Genomic DNA, 22272 nt, shown 5'->3' with positions numbered 1-22272 from the left:
GGACTGGAAGTGGGGCTGCTGGGATACGAACTGGCACCCATACGGGATCCCAGCACATGCAGGACGAGGACTTTAGCCACTAGGTTAAAGTGCCAGGCCTGGTCTTGAGGTTTTGGGGGCATCCTCCACTGCTTTCCCAGGCCACAGCAGGGAGCTGGATGGCAAGTGGAGCAGCTTGGACACAAACTGGTTCCCATGAGGGATGCTGGTGCTTTTAGCAGGATTAGCCAATTGAGCCACTGTACTGCACCCTGTCTGTTCTTATCAACCCAAAAGTGAGATCTAAAAGGTTTCATTAGATTAACCTTATTGTGAAGCTATGTTGAATTTCTAATGAAACTGGGCGACTTTTCTTATATTTATTGGCCATTTGGATTTCCCTGCTTGTGAAATGTCTATTCAAGTCGTTTGTCTGTTGTTACTATTGATTGCTGGGCGTGTGTGTTCTAATTTTTGACGTGTGTTAAAATGTATCCTCCGTTTCTATGGTTTGCCTTTTTAATGTTTGAAAGGATATCTTTTGAAGAGAAGTTTGTTATTTTAATGTCTCATTTAACATTATCTCTTTGAAGCCAGGTTAGAAATTTTTGTAACCTAAGGTCAAAATGATGTTGTTACAGATCCTTCCCTTGATTGTCTTTTCATCATTGGGTCTGCAGCCTTCCTGGGGTGTTTCAGTGTGTGGTGTGTGGTGGAGGTCACATTTCATTTCCATCTATCACTTTTGTTAAAAAAAACAGAGTTCTCTCCCCAGTACTATGTCGTGTTGCCTTCATTGTGAGCCAAGGGGCCTTATGAACTTCTCTCTTGAGGGTCTGCAATCCACCCATTGGCCTGTTTTTCTGTCCTTGTATCATTTCATAGCTTGCACAGCTTTATGACCAGTGTGGTACTCAGCCATGGTAGTTGTCTCTGATTATTGACTCAACTGAAATTCTCTGAATTTCACAAAAGAATTGGCTCAGACCTATGGAATAGTATTATGGGTTATTCTTTCCTGAGTTATATTGTCAGTTTTTTCCATAACTTTCCCACCTGTGAATTAAATGATGGTAAATAGTGGATTTGAGCTGATGTCTGTCCAATATTTGGAATCCTTGTGTCTTTAAAGTTGTATTATTGCAATAGGCTCAGTATGTGAAGTGAGTCTGAAAAAGCCGATGACTTTAAACATTTATTTATATATTCATCTGAGAGGAAGTGAGAGAAGGGAAAAGGGAGATGGTATATAAAAAAGGAGGAAGGGTGGGAGGGAGGGAGGGAGGGAGAGAGAGACAGAGACAGAGACAGAGACAGAGACTTGAGCATGAGCACTCTGGGGGTCCCATCTAGTGGCTTATTCCCAAAGGCCTCACTCCCCAGAGCTGAGCTAGGTTTTCCGTTTGTGTAACAGGAAGATAGTTGAGTAACCACTGCTGCTTCCCAGAATCTGTATTAGCAGGAGACTGGACCACAGGTACTCCAGTACAGGCATCCTAACCAGTGTCCTAACTATCAGACTAAAAGCCTTGTTCTGCTAAAGGCCTTGTCACGACATCATTTGATCTTTGGAAATGGGTGATAGAGGGCTGTTTTGATTCCTGCCTTGGGGGTACAGAGAGAACTAGCTATGGACTCAGATTTTTGGGTTCAATTCCTGAAAATACCTGCCAACCATGCAATCCTGCGCTTCATTTTCTTCATTAATCAGATGCAGATAACAGTATTATCTACCTCATGGGTATCTGCAAGAATCAAAAAGATAAAAAGGCCTGGCACAGAATAAGTGCTTGGTAAATACATGCCAATGTTATCATTTATCGAAAAGAATTTGTCTTCTTTCCATGGTGTTGGAGACCTACCCAGGAGACTGGCAAACATTCCTTCTGCATTTCTAGGGTGCAGAGGACTTTCCTGGTTGGGTCTCCGCACAGGCCTTTACAAGTTGGGTCTAATGGTTATCGAAGCCCCTCTGCAGGCTGCAGGGGGAAAAGAGTGTTTATTTTTCATTGCTAAAAATTACCTCTTATACTTGACCCTTCGGATTCATTGACTGTAATGTTCACAAGGGCCACAGAGGAGGTGAATGGCAAGAATGAGAGTCATATCAAAGGGCCCTGCTTTATCCAGGCTCAACAGCAGTCTCCAGTCAGCTCTGTCCTCTTCATTGGCATGCTGTATTTACCACCCCACAGACATCTGCCTATTGGGAACGTGCTGGGATTGTTGTAGATGCTGTCGTTGGTAGAAGAAATAGGCAGTTGACATTCAGAAACCAGACATCAACAGAGTAAACAGTGAACTTCTGCCTGTAAAAGATGGGAAAGCAGGGCCGACTCCATGGCACAGCAGGCTGCTAGCAGAGGATCATGTCCTGTTTGTTTCACTTCCAACCCAGCTCTCTGCTTATGGCTTGGAAAAGTAGCTAAGGATGGCCTAAGACTTTGGGCTCCTGCACCAACATGGGAGACTAGAAAGAAGCTCCTGGTTCCCAGCTTCGGATCATCTCAGCTCTGGTCATTGTGGTCATTTGGGGAATGAATCAGTGGATGAAAGACCTCTTTCCGTCTCTCTGTCTTTGTAAAGTCTGCCATTCAAATAAAAAATAAAATAAAAACAGGCTGGAAAGAAGCTTAAATGGGTATACCCTCCTAGCATACTGCAGGGGCAGGAGTGAGGATGAATTTCTGTGGAGGAGTGGAAAGACTTGAATCTTGGGAAATTGGGAGCCAGATGTGTGAGTGTGGGAGACCTACACAGGTAAGTGGGGGTCAATCTGCACCTATGGAGGGGGCAGCCAGGAATCCTACTGATGTCCCATGCCGTGACATTGGTACAGAGAAGCATTTTTGGCAGTGCCCTCGGAGCATGCCCCACGCCAGGGACCCTGGATGGGTGGGAGGCTGGGTGGGGCTCCTCTCTTTATCTCCCTCCTTACCCCAGACATAGGAAAAATGTGGAAACCATGGTCTTACCCACTTTCCTGTAGCCCTTGCCCCTTTGTGCCCTAATCAACTATGTATAGATAATCAAAATAAAATAATAATTAAAAAAAGAAATATATGTTTATTGTCCTCACCTGTTTCTTCACAAGGTTGTTTGTTTTGCTGTCATTGAGTTTCTGAACTTCTTTGTAAATCTTGGATATTAGTCCCCTATCTGTTGTATAGTATACAATGATTTTTCTCCCATTCCATTTGTTGTTTCTTCACTTTGTTGATGGTTTGCTTTGCTGTACAGAAGCTTCTCAGATTGATGTAGTCCCATTTTTTATTTTGGCTTTGATTGCCTGTGCTTTTGGTGACCTTTCTAAAAAGTCTTTCCTAAATCCTATATTTTGGAGAATGCTTCCTATGCTTTCCTCTAATAATTTGATGGTTTCTGGGTGCAGATTTAGGTCCTTAATTCATTTAGAGATGATTTTTGTATAAGGTGATAGGTGGGGGCCTTGCTTCTTACCTCTGCAGGCTGCTATCCAATTGTCCCAACAGTGTTTGTTGAAGAGACTAGGTTTTTTCCCTGGATTATCTCAGTTCTCTTGTCTAGGATTAGCTGGCTGTACATGTGTGGGCTCCCTTCTGGTGTTTCTATTCTATTCCATTGATTTTCTTCTTTGTTTCTGTACCAGTACCAGACTATTTTGATGACCAATGCCCTGTAGTATGTCTTGGTGGGTAACATATTCCTTAAATTTCTTGGACTCCTATATGTGCTTCTCATTGTTGATTAGAAGTTTTATAACAAGTTTTCTAAATTACTTATCTCCCATTTGCTTGGTGCATTTCTCAGTGAACTCCGAAGTTGGAAAAGACTTTTGCCCTTTGCACGTGAGACGCTAGCAGTCTTCATCCTGCTGCTGTCTCTTTTGCTCTTGGTGATTGCTGTTCTGTCTAGCAGCCTCTTCTCCTGAGGACAGGCTTCTGTGCTGTGTTGCCCACAGGTCTACAGATTGATTTTACTGATTGCATTTAGTACCTGGTTCTTCGTTTGCAATCACTTGAGCTACTCCCTCCAGCAAGTTTCAGGCGGGGCCCCTGTGAGAGGCTTCTACCACAGTCTCTGTAGCCCCAGCTCCTGGCTCATCACTCTGATTTACCACCTGTGATCCCTCATAGCCTTTCTGCCACACTTGGCTCGAGCAATGCCTGGAATTAGGGAGATGCCAGCTGTCCTAAGTCACTGGGTCTTGCCAGGTGGCCGTTAGGTCTGAGGGCCACTTGGACCTATTTTGATTGGAACACACAGGGTGCCAAGTTGGTGCTGTTTTCCCTGTAGGACCAGTCCAATGTGCTGGGCTGGAGTTGAGTTCACTCCTGAGTCAACACATGCACAGCTCTGTATTGTCCCTCTGGTCCTACAGCCTTTGCCACTGTGCACAAGATGGCACCTGACATAACACTGGTGGGGTTCTGAGATTGCTGGCTGTTAGGTCTGGTGGCCTCCCAGACTTATTTTGAGTGTTACTTGTAGTATGTCATGTTGGTATTGTTTTCCCTGTGGGAGCAGTGCAGTGTGCTTAACTGGAAGTTAGATCACTTCCGGCTTAGTGCTTGCACAGCTCGCTGTTGTCCCTCTAGTCCTATAGCCTTTGCTGCAGTACCCAGAGTGGCATTCAATGTGACACTGGTTGGAGTCTTGGCTGTGAAATCCACCGTGATCCTGCACCGCCACTTGGGTCTGCTGCTGTGTCTGAGCAAACAAATCAGCAGGATGGGCAGTTCTTTGCCTGGGTTCACCTCCTGAGCTGGTAAACTCTCCTTCCACCTGGTTGCTGGTAAAACTCCAGTCACTGATTGCTGATTGCTGACTACCACTGAGAAATCCGGTCACTGCAACACTGCTCCACTGTCTCCATTGCTTCCCTGTGTCACGGGCCTCCAGTGATCCAAGAGCTCTGGCCCAGGTTTCTGCCCTACTCTGGGCCTCTGCTGCCCTCTACTGGAATATTCCCATTAGCACCACTGTTGTTCATTGGGATGCTTGAATTAACGTCGTGTTCTGTTAAGACAGAAGTAACTACCAGTATCTATTCCTACGATATCATGATACACTTAAACAGGAGAATGATGGACTTGTGACTGTTGTTGAAGGACTATGCTATTGTTATAAAGAAGCAGGAGGGGAGATGGGAGGATTGAAGCATAAATCCCTGAGCCTAAGGAGCTGTATCATAAAACTAATAAAACTAGTCAATTAAAAAAAAAGGCAGAAGTAGCATTATTGTCAAAAAGCAATGAACGGGTTATTCCACTGTGTGTGATGTCAGCTTGCCATATAGATGCCATTTGGTATCCTGGATGCCCTTCTTCTCCTTCTTTCAATTTATGGTCAGTCTTTATTGCATTGTCTTGAAAATCCAATAGTGCTTTAACCGCCTCTTGATGTATTAGCTAAGAATGGCTGTCCCAGGTCCACCTGGAAAGCTACCACGGGTGCTTCTGCTGCTGAGAACCTCGGGTTCAGCTGACATTCGTGATTGCTCAATGATCTCCTACATTTGATTTGAACTTCCACTTGCGGCACATGCCGTTCTGTAGTCCATCTCAGATGTAAGCAGTTCTTTGCTCACATCATGCCCGCAATGATGGAATTGATTGGTTATGAACTGTACTGGTATAATACTATGGGGGGAGGGCTTGGGAAGGGGTTGGGGGAATCCCAGACCTATGGAACTGTGTCATAAAATGAAATTAAAAAAAAGATTTAAGACGTCAAATAATATTTAAGATAATGAAGTGATAAGAAAAACTAAAATGATTTATTTATTTTTATTGCAAAGGCAGATATATATATATATAGAGAAAGAGAGACAGAGAGGAAGATCTCCCGTCTGATGGTTCACTCCCCAAACGGCCACAATGGCTGGAACTAAGCCAATCCGAAGCCAGGAGCCAGGAGCTCTTCTGGGTCTCCCATGTAGCTGCAGGGTCCCAGGGTCTCAGCTATGGTAGCAGATGTCCTCTGCAGGCCCCAATGGGCTACCACGTCCTCCATGTGCACCATGGTCTGCCGACTAGCACTCTGTCCTCTGCACTGTGGAGCACCAGTTCTCCTAGGTGGGCTTCTGGACCTGAGCCAGGCGACCAGGGCTGTGCCAGACTCCCCCACCCCGGGCCATGTGACAGATCTAGCAACCACCTCACAGAGGGGCTCATGGCCCTGGGCCATGTGACAGGCCACTTTCTGATATGCAATTTCCACTTCCTTTGGATATACTTCCAGAAGTGAATGCATAGGTCATATTGATGTCAGGGACCCACGAACTTGGGTCATCACTTGCTGCCTCCCATGATGCACAGGAACAGAGGCTGAAGCCAGAAGCAGAGCTGAGACTCTGGTGTGAGCACTCTGATAGGGGTGCTGAACACTTGCTGCTTAACACTTCATTTTAGTATTCCCAGCAGTGCTGTTATTCCTTGGTGTTTCCTGCTTTATCTATTCTCTTTGTCGCTTTGGGTTAAATGGTGGTGTTTTATTCCTCAGATCTTTATGGATTCTTTGCAACCATGTTCTCACGTCGCTCTCCCCTTTGGTTCATGCACACTGTTCCTTAATAGAAATTCTATTAATCCTGCTTTCTCACTGGACTGTTAGTGCTGTATTAAGTCATAGCCCTTTATTGCCCTCTAGTGGCCTTCTGATTTACTACTTTAGGTGCCATGTTTGACTCATTGTATGTTGGATGCTGTTGTTGGGCCCAAGTTTTTCATAACAAATATATGATGAGTAGATTTAATTTTCTGCCACAGAAGTGAGCCAATTGTTGTGGGCTCTCCACTAGGAGTTGTGTGACAGTAAATCATTACAGCAAAAAATAAAAATCTCACATGATGGATGGTGGCAAACAAAGGACCTGGTTTTACAATCTGGCTTGAAAGACCCTCTGGCTGGGATAAGATGTATATTTTGATTCTTTGAGATCATCCCTGGCCTTGGTATTTGGTTAGCATGTGTGGTAATCATATATATTTTTAAATCTCCTTTCTAAATATCTTTAGAAAATGTTGCCTCTGATTTTAACCATAGTCTTAACAAAGGTGAAATCAATGGTGTGACGTTTACAATTAATGTCACATAGATGTAACAATGATGGTCAACATAAGAAAATGATTGCTGAATCTTGAAAGAAAAGCTTAGTAAGATTTTTACTAACCTATTATTATTATTATTATTTAAAGGGAGAGAAAATCACAAACACCAAGACGTTCAGGGATAAAATAGGCCTGGAGGGGAAGGGTGGGAGAAAGAGAAATGTTTGTACCTTTTGTCCTGTGTTCCTGAGAAGGAAGAGAATGCCCCTCCCCATTGCCAGACTTCTTCTGAACCTGATAAGGAAGTGGTTACATGCTGTTACCCCCTAGGATCCAGGTGAGGGGAAATAACCTCCTTGGGTAGAATTGACAAGTAGGTGGGTAGGATTACACAGAGTAGGGAACTCCAACTCCTGACTCAGAGCTTTGTACCTAACTGTCCCAACTTATTTCTCACTCAGAGATTTACAACCCTGAATCTCATGGGTTGTTGAAGGATGCAGGTTCATCGTATCTTCTGCAACCACTCCCTGTAGTCATGGTTAGGGGAATGGGCCATGCCTATCCTGGGTTTGTACATTTCTATCTCATCTTATAAGTACATCTCACAGGCTGAAAAATCTCCAGCCTGTGCCAATGGTTGTGTCCTTGGCATTTTCATCATTAATCTGAACAAAATTGGAAATAAACAAGTTATAGAAGGAATGCTCTTCAAGAAGGGAAGGTTATATTTTATTGTTTCCCAAATACCAGATGAGGATAGATTGACCCTGTGCGGGCTATAAGATCATCTAGCTTGAGCAGAAAGAATTTTAATGTCCCCTTCACTAAACATGCTACTGTCAGAGTAGAGGTGACAGATTCCATTAATCACCCAGGCTTCTGCTTGTCCCATAAATGTACATTCCAAGACCTGTCAGTTGACGATGACTGCTTTGGACATCCACAGGCTTGCAAACTTTCTCTTGAAGTTTAATCCAAATTACTTCAAACAATAGTCAGATTTTTAAAATCACCTTCCTGTGAGATACCAATGTCTTCTGATGTTAGAACAACTCACTAAGGAGTTCACCTCCCAATAGCAGATTCCAGAGAGGATCAAGAGAAGAGATAGGAGAAAATATCTTTGTCTTAAAGTGCAGCAGTTTTTAGGGGTACTGATTGGTCTGTAGCTCTCTTTTTCTGTTGTGTCTCTCCCTGGCTTTGACATCAAGGTGATACTGGCTTCACAGAAAGAGTCTGGAAGGATTGCCTCCCTTTCTGTTACTTTGAATAGCTTGTGGAAAGATGGTCTATAATCCTATATTTGTAGCAGCACAATCTACAGTAGTGAAGACATAGAAACAACCCAGATGCCTGTTGAAAGAGGATTGGATAAAGGATAAAAAACTTTAAGGATTTACTTATTTATTTGGAAGTCAGAATGATAAAGAGAGAAGGATAGAGATCTTCCATCTACTGGCTCACTCACCAGATGACGGCAGTTATTGATGCTGGGTCAGGCTGAAGCCAAAAGCCAGGAGCTTGAGCTTCTTCTGGGTTTCCTATGTGGGTTGCAGGGAGCACTTGGTCCTTCTTCTGCTGCAGTCCCAGAGCACCAGCAAGGAGCTAGACTGGAAGTAGAGCAGGCAAGACTCAAACCAGCAGCCATGTGAGATGCTAGATTTGCAGGTGGTGGCTTTATCTGCAACACCACTAAATTCACACTAAGGGAAACTTTATTAAACATTGAGACACTTTTCTAGAGAGAAACAAGATGGCAGAATAGGTAAGGACATGTTTAAACAGATGGAGAATCATTAAACCGGGTGAAGCAGAGAGGCTGTGATCCTGGGAAATAGGAGAGGACAGGCCAATGGCAGAGGGACACCTGGAGACCCCTTGGACATGGGAAATCAGCAGAGACAGCGGAGCATCGTTGTAGTGACCAGATACCCCAGCAGTGGTTGGCGGTCTGAGATCAGAACTCCTTCTGTGGTCAGGTGGGAGAGGGAATTCGGGAGTTCAGGAGGTGAACCTAGGCATAGAACTGCCTGTCCTGCTGATGTGTTTGCATCAAACATGAGCAGAAGCAGAGTGGCAGAGCCAAAGCAGGCAGGTGCAAGAATAGGGTGCATTTTATGCTTCAGACTCCCACCAGTGCCACTTAGGTACCATTTTGTGTGATGAGGAAAGGCTGTGGGGCTGGAGGGACAACAGCAAGCTCAACATGTGCTGAGCCAGGAGCAAGTTCATTTCCAACTCAACACACTGCCCTGGTACCACAGGGAAAACAGTGCCGACTTGATACTACAGGTTCCACCCAAGATAGGTCCGGGTGGTCCCCAGACCTAGCAACCAAGAGGCCCAGACCAGGTGTGACTCCCAATGAAATTATTAAATATGTCTTGACAATAGGAAGTCTTTGTCCTAAGTCTTTGTCCTAGACTTGTGGAACTGACCATTGGTGACTGTGCACTTTTACTTAAAGCAATTTATGCGTTACCTCGTTGTTTATATAAGAGAGGTAAGGGATAGTGAGGAAGTTCTTGTTCACTGGTTTGTATTCCAGATGACTGCAATGGCCCCTGTGTGTCTGAGGTTAGAGCCAGGTGCTGGTAACTGAGTCTGAGTCTCCCAGGTAAATGGCAGGAACCCAGTTACTGGAGTCATAATTGCCGCTTCACAGGGTTTGCATAGGCAGGAAGCTGGAGTCAGGAGCTGGAGACAGGAATCAAACAGACACATTCTGATTTTGGGACACAGGTAATCTAAGCACCAGTCTAAATACCCTTTTCCTAGACTGTACTTCTTGAGTCAAGGGCCATTTATTATTCAAGTTTGCATCCCCAGTACCTAGCAGGTGTATAGCTTATGTCTGAAAGATTAAGTTAGTGTGTGCTTGCCTGTGAGACTCAGCCACCCAGGGTATAAAGTACTGTATACAGGGTGGAAAGCACAACAGTTCCCTTCAAAGTGACTTATTCACTTTATTCATCCCATTTAACTATTAGCCATGTGGAGGAAAACTATAAACATGAGAAGAAATGAAAATGAAGCATAGCAAATATGGCAGTATTTTAATTAGAAACCTGTTTTAACTGGTTTCTTTGGTCTTATATCCTGGGTGGTTCAAAAAATTTGCTGTAGCAGTTTGGTGAACACAAGCAAAGAAATGCAGAATTTCTATAAACATTTCTTTTCCATTTATCCTGGGATAGTCAACGATAATTTCAAATTTTCTTAGACAGACATGTGCAAAATCAGATTGCCTGTCTCTGTTATGCAGCTAGCAAGTATTTCATCTGCTTTGACTATAATTTCTCCTTGAAGACTAGGTTTTCTGTTTAAGATCTACCTAAACACAAATTGTTCTCATAATGATGAAAAAGATTTAACATCAGAAATGACTGTCCCTGAACTAAAATCTGGTATATTTGAAACTTTTTACTTGTTTTCCTCTATAAGATTGTTTACTTAAATAAAGAAAATATTGTTAACTTCACAGAATCAATGCAGCATCATTTAGGCCCTACAATTATCTTAGACTATGTAGTAAATTAATCTATTGTTTTTGCTCTTGTTGATATGAGTATTTTAAGGTCTACACATTATCTAGTTCCTGTTAAGTTGTGCCTCAAGTAGGGAGATAGGAGGTACCTGTACCCCCACCTTAAGAGCAAAGCTGTATAAATCTAATGAATGAGATCAGTGAGTGATTCTGGGGAACCTAGTAGGCTGCGTGGGCTGCTGTCTTGATGGCTAGAAGGCAGGTGAAGCTGGTGGTTGTGGTGCAGTGAGTTAAGATGCTACTTGTGATGCTGGCATTCCATAATGGGATCCTGTCCAAGTCCTGGCTATGTGTTGCTGATCCAGCACCCAGAGAGGCATCTGGGAAGGCGGTGGGAGGTGGCCCGATGCTTGGGCCTCTGCCGCTCGTGGGAGAGCAGGTTCAAGTTTCTGGCTCCTGCAACTTGGCCTGCCCCAAACCCAGATGTTTCACAAATAAATCTTAATAAAGATTAAAGATTAGGATAAAAAGAAAAGCAAGGGTGTCTATTAGAGAACTAGAAGGGTGAGCTTTGAAGAGACAACAGGGATGAGAAGGGTGACTATGGTTATGTGGGGAGTAGGGCAGATTGTTTGACACTTTGGGAATCCTAGTTTGTAGAGTGTTGTCTCAATGCAGATACTAGGCCCTCACCCCACAGAAATTCATCCATCTATGTTACCCAACTTCCCCCAGGCCCTCAACAGCACACTCAGGCGTGCAACTTTGATATGGGTAAAGTAGAGCACCATAATGCACATGGACCTGTTCTGTTAAAATCCTTAATGCTGAAAATTTTCTCTAAGAATACAGTACTTCAGGCCACAGATACAGTTTTTTTAAAAAGAGGATTTATTTATTTATCTGGAAGTCGGAGCTGTATAAAGAGAGAAACAGAAATCTTGCATCCATTGGTCTGTTGCCCAGCTGGCCCCACAGCAGCCGGGGATGGGCTGGAAGGAAGCCTGCAATCAGAAGCTTCTTCCAGGTCTCCCATGTGGGCAGCAGGGGCCCATCTGCTGCTTTTCCCAGCCATCAGCAGGAGCTGGGTTTGAAGTGCAGCAGCTGGGACAAAAACCAAAATATATGTGGGATGCTGGCATTTGAAGCAGTGGCTTTGCTTGCTATGCCACAACACTGGCCCCTAATGATAAATTGCATAAAGCTTTCTCCCTGCTGGGCTTGAGTGTTTGGGAGACCCCATGAACCCCAAGTTGGGTGCTGAAGAGAATACATTTTAAAGGTGGGTATGAAAGGAAAAATTCTCATATCAGCATCATATACAGAATAGTTTATTAGCTAGAAACACATATTAGCAATAGCAGATATTTTTTTCTCTTAATGTACAAGTGGTCATTAGAAGTTCACATGATTTGTATATAGATAATATTTTTTATTAAATTGACATTGCAATTAAAAAAGTGAGGCAGAATTTTATTCTAAGCTAAAGTTTCTTTCAGTGTTCCACTGCTTTAATTTCCCCTTCTGTGTTCATGGTTGAGGTGTTAATAGCATGTCTAAACTAATTGCACTCCTGATGGTCTAATTCTATTCACTGTCATTTTTGGCAGTAGAATCCGGAGTTTGGCATGCTCTCACACTGACACAGGCATGCTAAATTAGCCGAGAAGACTCTCAGAGTGCTGGATTTTTATAACCAGGCAGAATAAACCCAAAAATATCATCAAGGATCTTACAGGTTTAAGAATTTCAGAATTCTACAGTTTTGCGTCCAGTGGGGCTGCGGCTTGTTTGATGACCTCACCCTTACCCCTCTGGTGTTTCACTGACGATAGTGTTATTCCTCAATGTGTGGGATCATGTATTAGTGAAAAGCTGTTTGGGGCTACACATGATGTGACAGAAACCCATCTTGAACTAAATACAGCACAGAGACAACATACATCTTGTAACTGGAAAGAACCAGAAATTATCTGGCTTTGGGCTCAACTGTCAGGGGAGGCAGTTTGTAAGATGGCTGCCGATGTATCTGTGCCTGGGTAATCCTCTTCCCTTGACCGTAGCTAGACTTGCTTCTAACACAGAGACCATAGCAAAAAGTGATGCAATGTCACTTCCTAGGTGAGGTGGCAGAAGGTTGTGACTTGTGCCTTGCTCGCCTTTGCTGACTGGGTTTCCGTCTCTGGGAGCCAGGCTGCCTTGCTGCAAGCAGCACTGTGGAGAGGTTGTAGAGAGGTGCAAAGTCAGGAAACTGAGGTCTATGTGCCATGCCAGCAAGGACTCAGGCCTGCTAACACCCATGAGAGTGAGCTCCACACAGGGTTCCCTGGCTGTGAGTGTGCAGAGCCTGGAGACCACCACACTCACGGTTCCAGTCCATATCCTGACTGCACCCAGCCATGCTGCCCCAGCTTCCTGACCCAAAGCAGTGCTGTGCTGCTTTCAGTTACTGTGTCCTGGGACAGTTTGTGGGGTAGGAGTGCCAGTGCTTCTCTCTCAGACCACTCTCTCAGCTCTCCGCTGGTTTTTCCTATGTGTCCCTCAGCACCTGCCTACTTTGCTCCTGAAGAGGCAGAAGGTGGCTGGTAACTCCTGACTTGTGGTCGAGTCCCATCAAAGAGTAAATGATGTTCTTTTGGCAACAGATGAAGGAGAATCCCTGGGATTGAGGCTCCTGAAACTGGTGTAGGTCACTTCCTACCAGAGCCTTTGCATTAACCTTTCCATGTGCTACTCTCTATAGGGGGCTGGAAAAGTGAAAAACCCTGGAGAGTTTCAGGGCTGTCTCTGCAACCTCCCCACTTGAGGCCTGTCTGAGTGGTAACTTGGAGATCCTGGAGTCCGACTGCTTCATGCATACATAGATGTGAAGCATACACACATACTTAGGAGGAGCTCTGCTAAAATCTAGGTGGTAAGAGGCAGAGGGTACAAATGGCTGGATTGGGGCAGTGGAGGGTGCTTGTCAAAAAGTCCTGACAGTGCTGTTGTCAGCTTCTTCAGTGCCTATCGTCTCTTTTCCTTTTTTTTTTTTTTTTTTAAGATTTATTTATTTTTTTAATTACAAAGTCAGATATACAGAGAGGAGGAGAGACAGAGAGGAAGATCTTCCGTCCGATGTTTCACTCCCCAAGTGAACCGCAATGGCCAGTGCTGCGCCGATCCAAAGCCGGGAACCTGGAACCTCTTCCAGGTCTCCCAGGTGGGTGCAGGGTCCCAAGGCTCTGGGCTGTCCTTGACTGCTTTCCCAGGCCACAAGCAGGGAGCTGGATGGGAAGTGGAGCTGCTGGGATTAGAACCGGCGCCCATATGGGATCCCGGTGCGTTCAAGGCGACGACTTTAGCCACTAGGCCATGTCGCCGGGCCCAGATAGCAATATTCTTAACTTATTTACCATTCTTTGAACTCTATGGATAATACGGTTTTGTTTCTCTCTATATTAAAGTAGTGACATCATATTGTTGACGTAAATTGTTCTTTTTTTTGTTTTTCTTTTTTTTTTTTTAAGATTTATTATTATTGGAAAGCCGGATATATACAGAGAGGAGGAGAGGCAGAGAGGAAGATCTTCCGTCCGATGATTCACTCCCCAAGTGAGCCGCAACGGCCGGTGCGCGCCAATCTGAAGCCGGGAACCTGGAACCTCTTCCAGGTCTCCCACGTGGGTGCAGTGTCCCAAAGCTTTGGGCCGTCCTCGACTGCTTTCCCAGGCCACAAGCAGGGAGCTGGATGGGAAGTGGAGCTGCTGGGATTAGAACCGGCGCCCATATGGGATCCCGGGGCATTCAAGGCGAGGACTTTAGCCGCCAGGCCACACCGCCGGGCCCTCAAATTGTTGTTAAAATGAGCGAAACGCCCACCAGTTCTTTTTCTGCATTAGCCACTGTGAGGACCTCAAGCCTCCTGTTCTGCATTGCTTTCACTGAATCGTTGTACCTGAGCACTTGGCTTCACCTTGATGCCATGACATTGTTTTGTTGTGTGTTGACACATTCATTTCATCTGTCCAGTACTTTTGAATTTTTCCCTTTGTCTAACAGATTCACTGGAAGTGTACTATGTTGTTGGATGAAGAATTTTTCCATTTGATGAGTCAGCCATCTGTCCGATCGCTCACAATGCTGAAAGGACCTTGGCTAGACCGTGGCTTAGAGCTGCCTACCCTGTGGCTGGCATTGGATCATGAATCAGTCTCTGTTTTGTTTCCTAGTTGGCTATGGAAGCTTATGGTTGATTTAAATTTCAACTTACATTATTTCATATTCTTTCCCTGGATGCTGGGAAGTCTGTGGTGACAGCAGCATCTGGCATCTTCTCGTGTATGTGTAGTATCTGGGGTAGCACACTCGCAGAGGTGTGCCACCCCATGGCAGAAGGACAGGAGAGAGAAGGCTGCACTCGTCCTTTTTGTCAGAAACCTAGTCCCTCGATAGTGACATCAACTCATTCACAAGGGTAGAGCCCTTATGATTTAATAACCTTTTAAATGTCCCTTCCCTAAACACTATCACACTAGGGCTTAAGTTTCTAGTCTGGGGGACACATTCATACTATAGTATAATGGAAGCCTATTTCAAGCACTTTGTTAAAATTCATAGCTTGTGTCTGATCCTAGTGCATGCAAGGTGACTTTAGCCAGTAGGCTACTGTACTGCTACACCCTCCCCCCCAGATCATCTTGTGCCTGACTTCCCACGGAACTCTGGGGCATATTGCTTGTTTAGCAATTATCTGTTTTCCCTTTTTCACCACCAACTCTGTTTTCATGAGGATGTATTTTCTTATTCCACTGATGTCAGATTAGCCCAAGGATTTCCTTTGGTCCTCATTCTATGACTGAATGAGATTTTAAATATGGCCGTGTGACTTATCTTGACTTCCTGTGCCCCTACCACAAGAGAAGTACAGGCCCTGAATGATTCCTCAGAATGAGACCTACAGGAAACTGACCAGAACCTGACCTACAGCCTGACACAATCAGACAATCCACAGGTATGTGAGGAAGAAAGAAGTGATTTTTGTGTACTGCTGAGATTTTGAGCTTGGCTTGTTACACAGCATTATTGGAATAATTGCTGACTATTATGTTTTTAAAATATATAAAAGCATATACAAGGGTACTTGAAAATTGTGGGAAATAGAATTTTTGTTTTAAAGATTTATATCTTTATTGGAAAATCAGACTTACAGAGAGGAGACACAGAAAAGAAGATCTTTCATCTTAAGGCTCACTATCCACAGTCTCGCGCTTGTCCTATTCCATCTGTGTGTGTGTGTGTGTGTGTGTGTGTGTGTGTGTGTGTGTGTGTATTCTGCAAATTTCCCCTCTGCTATTATTTCACAGGTCTGAGTTGGATGAAAATGGATATTCATTCTAACATTTCTCTGTGTGACTCTCGTACATAATCAAGAGCTATGTCAGGGAAATGAGGCCAAGTACTCGCTGGTGGGGCAACTCACTTGGGAACTCAGACAAACCAGTATCGAGTCGCTGCCTCCAACACCCACTCTGCCCACTCTGCTGGAGTCTGCAGGTCTGACCGCCTCATCTCAAACAGCAGTTGAACCTTGGCGCGGGTGCAGTGTGCAAAAGGAGCACAGGGGGGCAGTGTGACTCTGCCTGGCTCAGCCCCTCTGCTCGGTAGCTGTGAGGAGGATGCTGTCACCACCCCACAACCACTTTGGGTCACTATCCAACGGAACCCAGCTCCCATATGTTTGAAGTTCATCTAATATGTATTGGAAACACTACCCTAGGTTATTTTATTTGAATAACTTCCACTCTAAAGTAGGAATGTTATTTCCATCCAACCAAGGAGGAGGCTTGAGCTTAGGAAAGTTCAATTTCCTAGTGTTGGCAGAGCTGGAATCCAGATCCAAGCCTGTCTGACTCCAGAGCAAATGTGCTGCATATCCAGCAACTGCTGGTTCACACAGGTGACATTCAGTTAAATCTTAAAGTATTAGTAAATACTAATCTACAAATTAATATTCATGTGTGCTAACTATTTCTTCTTTTTCCCTCCATCTTTTCCTCCTTTCTTTTTTTAAAGAATTATTTTTGGTTGGTTGTTTGAGAGGTAAAGGTATGGATACACAGACACACTCACACAGTGCCCTCAAATGCCTACCAAGGCTTGGGGAAGGGGCTGAATCTGGGATCCAGAAACTCATCTTTTGTGTGGGTGACAGGAACACGGTTACTTGAGCCATCACCACTGCCTCCCAGGGTCTGCATTGGAGGGAAGCCAGAGCCAGGGCTTGAACCTGAATGTGTGAAGACAGGATTATTTTAACCACTAAGCTAAATGCCTATTCCTTTTTGCTTTTAAAAAGAGTCAGTAAGAATGACCAAATTAGCTAAGAAAACTTAAGGCCGTGGTCTGCTTGTGTGATAATAGAAAGCTCTAGAGAAACAACAGTAACATCATGGTCTTGGGATTTCCTACTTGGCCTAACTAAAGTCTACGGACCAAATGCAGGGTTTTATTTGGCTAACCTGAGTTATTTAAACATCTGTTACTGGCTTTAGGTGGGCCATTTGCTCTGCAACATTTCCCAGTCCTCACTCTTCTTTTTTGTGTACATCTTTAGACTTCACTCACTGATGCTGTCTCTGATCGGCATATGGGAACACCAGCGATGGGTTCTTGTCTTAGTACTGCAGGGTGAGAACTGCCTTTAGGCCCAACCCATCTCCTGTCCCCTGCCCTACTTCCCTCCCAGGAGGCGTTGCCATCAGCACTCTGCCAGAGGCTCTCACGTCTGTGATGAGAGCATCATTCTGTCCACTCTGCTGCTTGTAGCACCCACAGCACTCGTGGTTTGCCAAGGCTAAATTTAACTAGCAGCTGCTTCATCAGATGCTTGGGTATTTTCAGCCCAAGGAGCCTGGAGTAGCTGGGCTGAAAGTTGCTGAGAACTGCTGGCCAGAACTCACACCTAGTGTTTTGGATTACATTAGCATCCAGGTTGTCCCAAGGTCTTAGTTCCTGTCTCCCTTCCTTCTTTCTTAACTGGAGATGAGGATGAAAGAGAAGGCAAGAAATGGCAGAGGGAAAGACAACACAAGACACTCTGAATTCACTGCACCATTGCTCCCTCCTTCATGGTCATATGGGGCCCACCTCTGGCTGGTGGCAGAGAGGAGGGTATGTCTGCATTACAGAGACAGGCTGCCAGATGGCCTGTTCTCTCCTGCCATGCTGGCCTCTGAGTCATGGTCTGGGGCAGACGCTGGCCTTGCTCTGAGCTCCAGTGTCCTTGCCTGACCTAATAAGCAATATGGATAGAACCATGTTCCTGAAAGCTTTGGCCCAGGTCCCTCTGAAAGTTCCCCTCTGGCTGTGCTGTGGAGTTGATGGCTCCTCTGGCCAAGAGAGCAGATGTATGTGTAGAACCATGGGCTGTCATGTACATTTACAGAACAGAAGAGGGAAATGGACCAAGAGATCAGGTGGGCGGAATTGAGAGGAAAGGGAGGGGAGACGCACATGGAGAGAGAATGCAGCTGCTAGGTCCTGAGAACCCAGGGTGCAAAGGGAAGCCTGCCCAACATGGGTCCACTCAACTAAACCTTTCCCCAACAGCTATTAGATGTTGCCAGGCCTCCTGTGGGGCCAAGTGAAGCAGGTCTCCCCTCACCTCAAATACAACTCATCTGCGGCAGGAAAAGTGCCCTGAACATCTCTTATGAACAATGTCTTGCACTCAGGGCACTCAGTAGATGCTCTCCTGAAGCATACAGCTCCTGCGCCAGGGCCTGTGGATACTATGAGTGCATCTGCTCTTATAGACAAGCAAGCTGTAGCTCTTAGAGGGGCATCCTTTAGTCTGTCATATGAAGGTTGACAGCAGCTCATAGTCAGGATCTGCCCCAGCATTAGTTAAAACCCTTTTCATGAACAAACACATTTAGACCTGATTCCAGTGCTTTATGAGATAGGTACAGTTATTATGTGCATTTTGCATGCAAGGACGCTGTCATCTAGAGAGATACAGTGACTTCCTAGAGGATTTGAACTGAGTATTCTGGCACCAGACCCCATACTCTTTATTTTTTATTTTTAAAGCATGTATATTGTTAATGTGAAAGGCCCACCTCCTGTCCTGGAAGGTACAGCAGACTTAACCTGACTGACCTATACTCATTTTGGTCCTTATGTGTACTAAAGCCCAGCCGTGTCTAGCACACCCCCAGATACAGCCCTTGCATGTTTAGTGGGTGCTGAGACCCAGCCCAGCCTGTCCTACACCCACCATGGCTCTTGTGAGCACCAACAGGTGATGGAGCCTAGCCAAGTCTGGCACACCCCAGATGCAGGCCAAGATACACTCATACCAAGGTATACTGCAGCCATGTCCAACGCAGTTCACCATCCCCATTTTGGCTCTTGTGCTCACCAGTAGGAACCACAACCCAGCCAATACATCCCCTTAGCTCCCCAACCAGGCCTGTTCCCGGCCACAGATCTTGTGTATGCCAGTGGCTGCTCTGACCCAACCCAGCATAGCCCATACTCTACCTTGGCCTTTGCCATTGGATGTTGAAGCTTGGTCTGACTCAGCCTGTCCCCCAGTGTCAGCACTTGCTGGTAGATATTGTGACCTCACCCTGCTCAGTCTTCCCTCATCCCTGGATTTCATGCAAACTTGTAGGTGTGATGGCTTGGCATGGCCCTCACCCCATTCTGGCTCCTGCACATGCTAGAGTGCTAAGCTTTGGTCCCCCTCTGCCCAGTCCCCACCCCACTTTCCCCCCTGCCCCACTCCTGATCCAGCCCACACACTTGCCCACAAGTGGAGCCGCCTTGCCTGTCCTGAAAAATACCCAGAATTTACTCATGTGCTCACCAGCAGGAGCTACAACCCACTAGGGGAGTTTCCCAAGTTCCCCCACCAGGTCCACCCCCAGACCCAGATTTCACATGTGCCAGTGGGTGCTAGGCCCTTATCTGGCATAGTCTGTCTCCTCTGTCTTAGCCTTTGTGTGAGCTGATGGATGTTGCAGCCTAGCCTGCCCCACACCCCATTCCTGGTTACGCCTATGGGTGCTGCAGCCTGGACCATCCCAGCCTGTTCCTAGACTATCCCAGCACCCATGAGTGTTGGGGGAGTTACATGGTCATGATAGTTCAGCCTGTCACCCACCCCAGCTTTTGAGTAAACCAGTGGATATTGCAGTTCCACAAGGGTGAGGCCACATATTCTCCACAAAATCTGCCCCCAGACCCTATTCTCTCATGTATTGGTTAGTGTCATGACCCAGACTAACATTACCGTCTCCTGTTCTGACGCTCACTGGCAGATACTGTGATCTAGCCCTGCCCAGGGAAGTCCCCAACCTTAATTTCAATTAGTGCCAGTGGGTGATGGTTAGTGGTAGTTGATGATAACAAGCTCAGCTGAGGTCTCCCACATGGGTGGATGCATCAGTCTGACCCAGAAATGTCCCCTGGCTTCTTTCCTCCAAACCACTCAGCCTCCTCACTTATCTGTAAGTGCAGTGGTCTTGTCAGCAGAAATCCCCTAGAAGTCATTCCTTACCTGTAACTTAATTCCCTCAGTGGTCCCCTTTCCCATACATCCTATACCACCTTCCCTGGTCAATCCGCAGACCTCATGCCTATGAACACATGGGTTCTGCAGCCTGGTTTGGCAGCATACCTACTCACCCACCTGGATTCCCAGAACTAGTCCTTCAGCTTATGTGCTGGGACTCCACCCCTCCATCCATCCTGGACTCAATCATGTTAATGAGTCCACAAGCCCAGCCCACCAGGACACTGCTATGCCAGCATGCCAGCAGCCAGCCTGGGGCCCCAACACTCCCTCCCTACCTGCTTGCCTGGGACCCAAACACATGGGGGAGTTCCCAGGCCCGCTCCACTCCGCTGGCCCCCAGCCCTTAATTCCAGACCCTCCCAAGGCTGTGTAGGAGTCGCTCCGATGGAAGGATCCCCTACAGATTTCTGCTTTTTTTTTTCTTTTAAACATTTATTTTTGGGCCCGGCGGCGTTGCCTAGCGGCTAAAGTCCTCGCCTTGAAAGCCCCGGGATCCCATATGGGTGCCGGTTGTAATCCCGGCAGCTCCACTTCCCATCCAGCTCCCTGCTTGTGGCCTGGGAAAGCAGTCGAGGACGGCCCAGAGCACTGGGACACTGCACCCGCATGGGAGACCTGGAGGAGGTTCCTGGCTCCTGGCTTCAGATTGGCGCGCACCGGCCCATTGCGGCTCACTTGGGGAGTGAAACATCGGACGGAAGATCTTCCTCCCTGTCTCTCCTCCTCTCTGTATATCTGACTTTGTAATAAAAATAAATAAATCTTTAAAAAAAACAAAAAAACATTTATTTTTGTATTGGAAAGGCAGACACACAGAGAGAAATAGATGCAGAAAGAAAGATCTTCCATTCACCGGTTTGCTCCCCAAGAGGCTACAATAGCTGGAGCTAAGCTGAGCTGAAGCCAGGAGCCAGAAGCTTCTTCCTGGTCTCCCATGCTGGGGCAGGGTCCCAAGGCTTTGGGCCATGCTTCACTGCTTTTCAAGGTCATAAGCAGGGAGCTAGAAGGGAAATGGAGCATGTGGGACATGAATCTGTTTGCAGATTGGATCCCAGGAGACTTTCGTGCTGGGCCCTGCCTACAAATTTCTTAAGCAACTCAAGAAACTAGGCTGGAAGTCCCAGAGAACATGAGACAATAAGCACATTGTGTTTGCCTCCAGGGTGAACACTGCAGCAGCCACGACATTGGCTACAGCTGCTCCCTGGAGCAGGAGCAAAGCCAGCTATGGGCATGAGTTTGCCTGTGAGAATGGATGGAGACGAAGTCCCCAGAGGAGGTGGATCAAGGTGGCACACAGGGTTTGGGAGCTGGCAAAGAAAAAGGCCATTGGAAAAGGGGCTCCATATGGTATGTTGGGTGAACTTGGTGTGGGGCAGATAGTGCTGAGAGTAAAGAGTGCAAGTGGAATGATCAGATCCAAATTGTGTTGAGTGGGGATGGAGATGGGAGGGGTTTGGAGAGGGATGGATGACCTACTGGAGACTGTGGTTCTGTGGTGGGGTGGGAAAGTGGTGGTGAGAACATGGCTGGTGTGAGAGGAAACCTGTGCCCTGAGTGGGTCAATTCTCACTTAGCCTCCTGCGTTCTGCAGTGCTTGGTTTAGAGTAGGCACTCATTGTCTAACTACTGAAAATGTGTATTTCTCTCCTCCCTAAATAATTATTTCCGCATTTCTAAATGGAAGTTTTCTTTGAGGTGGAGAAACTGGGAATGGGTGTAGATACTGAGAAGAAAGTCCTCTGAGCTTGTATTGCATGTTGCTAACTAGTTGTGGGCCATGTGCTTGATTTTTTACATGCCGATTGACTCAGTTTTATGTTGAAAAAAATTTCCTCCTCCTCCTCTTCCATGGAGTTTATCAAAAGGATGAACTGCTCAAGCATCTTCCTGGTCACAACGAATGTAGTTGGTGCAAGACCAATGATGGACATGTGAAGGGACGCAGAGACCAAAGTAGCTAGACATTTGGACTGCTAGTCCTGCTTGCATAGAGGCAAAGGGACAACACCAGCAGATGGATGTTTTAAAACCCTTGTCTCTCTTAATTTTTTTCTGCCACAAATAAATTCATTAATACAAATAGAAAAAAAAATGGAAACCAATATTGTGGTGAAGCATGTTAAACTGTCATCCATGTGAACAATGGTTTGAGTCCTGGCTGCCTTGCTCCTGATCCAACTCCCTGCTCATGTGCCTAGGGAAGT

At 45.8% G+C, this 22272-nt stretch overlaps 1 pseudogene; it reads right to left on the bottom strand.

The window, feature by feature from the left end:
* Nucleotides 1-5346: 5346 nt before the first annotated feature.
* On the bottom strand, nucleotides 5347-5553 carry LOC101535081 (SNRPN upstream reading frame protein-like; annotated as a pseudogene).
* Nucleotides 5554-22272: the final 16719 nt, after the last annotated feature.

The sequence above is a fragment of the Ochotona princeps genome, chromosome 25 (genome assembly GCF_030435755.1).
Source record: "Ochotona princeps isolate mOchPri1 chromosome 25, mOchPri1.hap1, whole genome shotgun sequence".
Taxonomy (NCBI): Eukaryota; Metazoa; Chordata; class Mammalia; order Lagomorpha; family Ochotonidae; genus Ochotona; species Ochotona princeps.
This window is presented reverse-complemented; position numbering and strand designations above follow the sequence as displayed.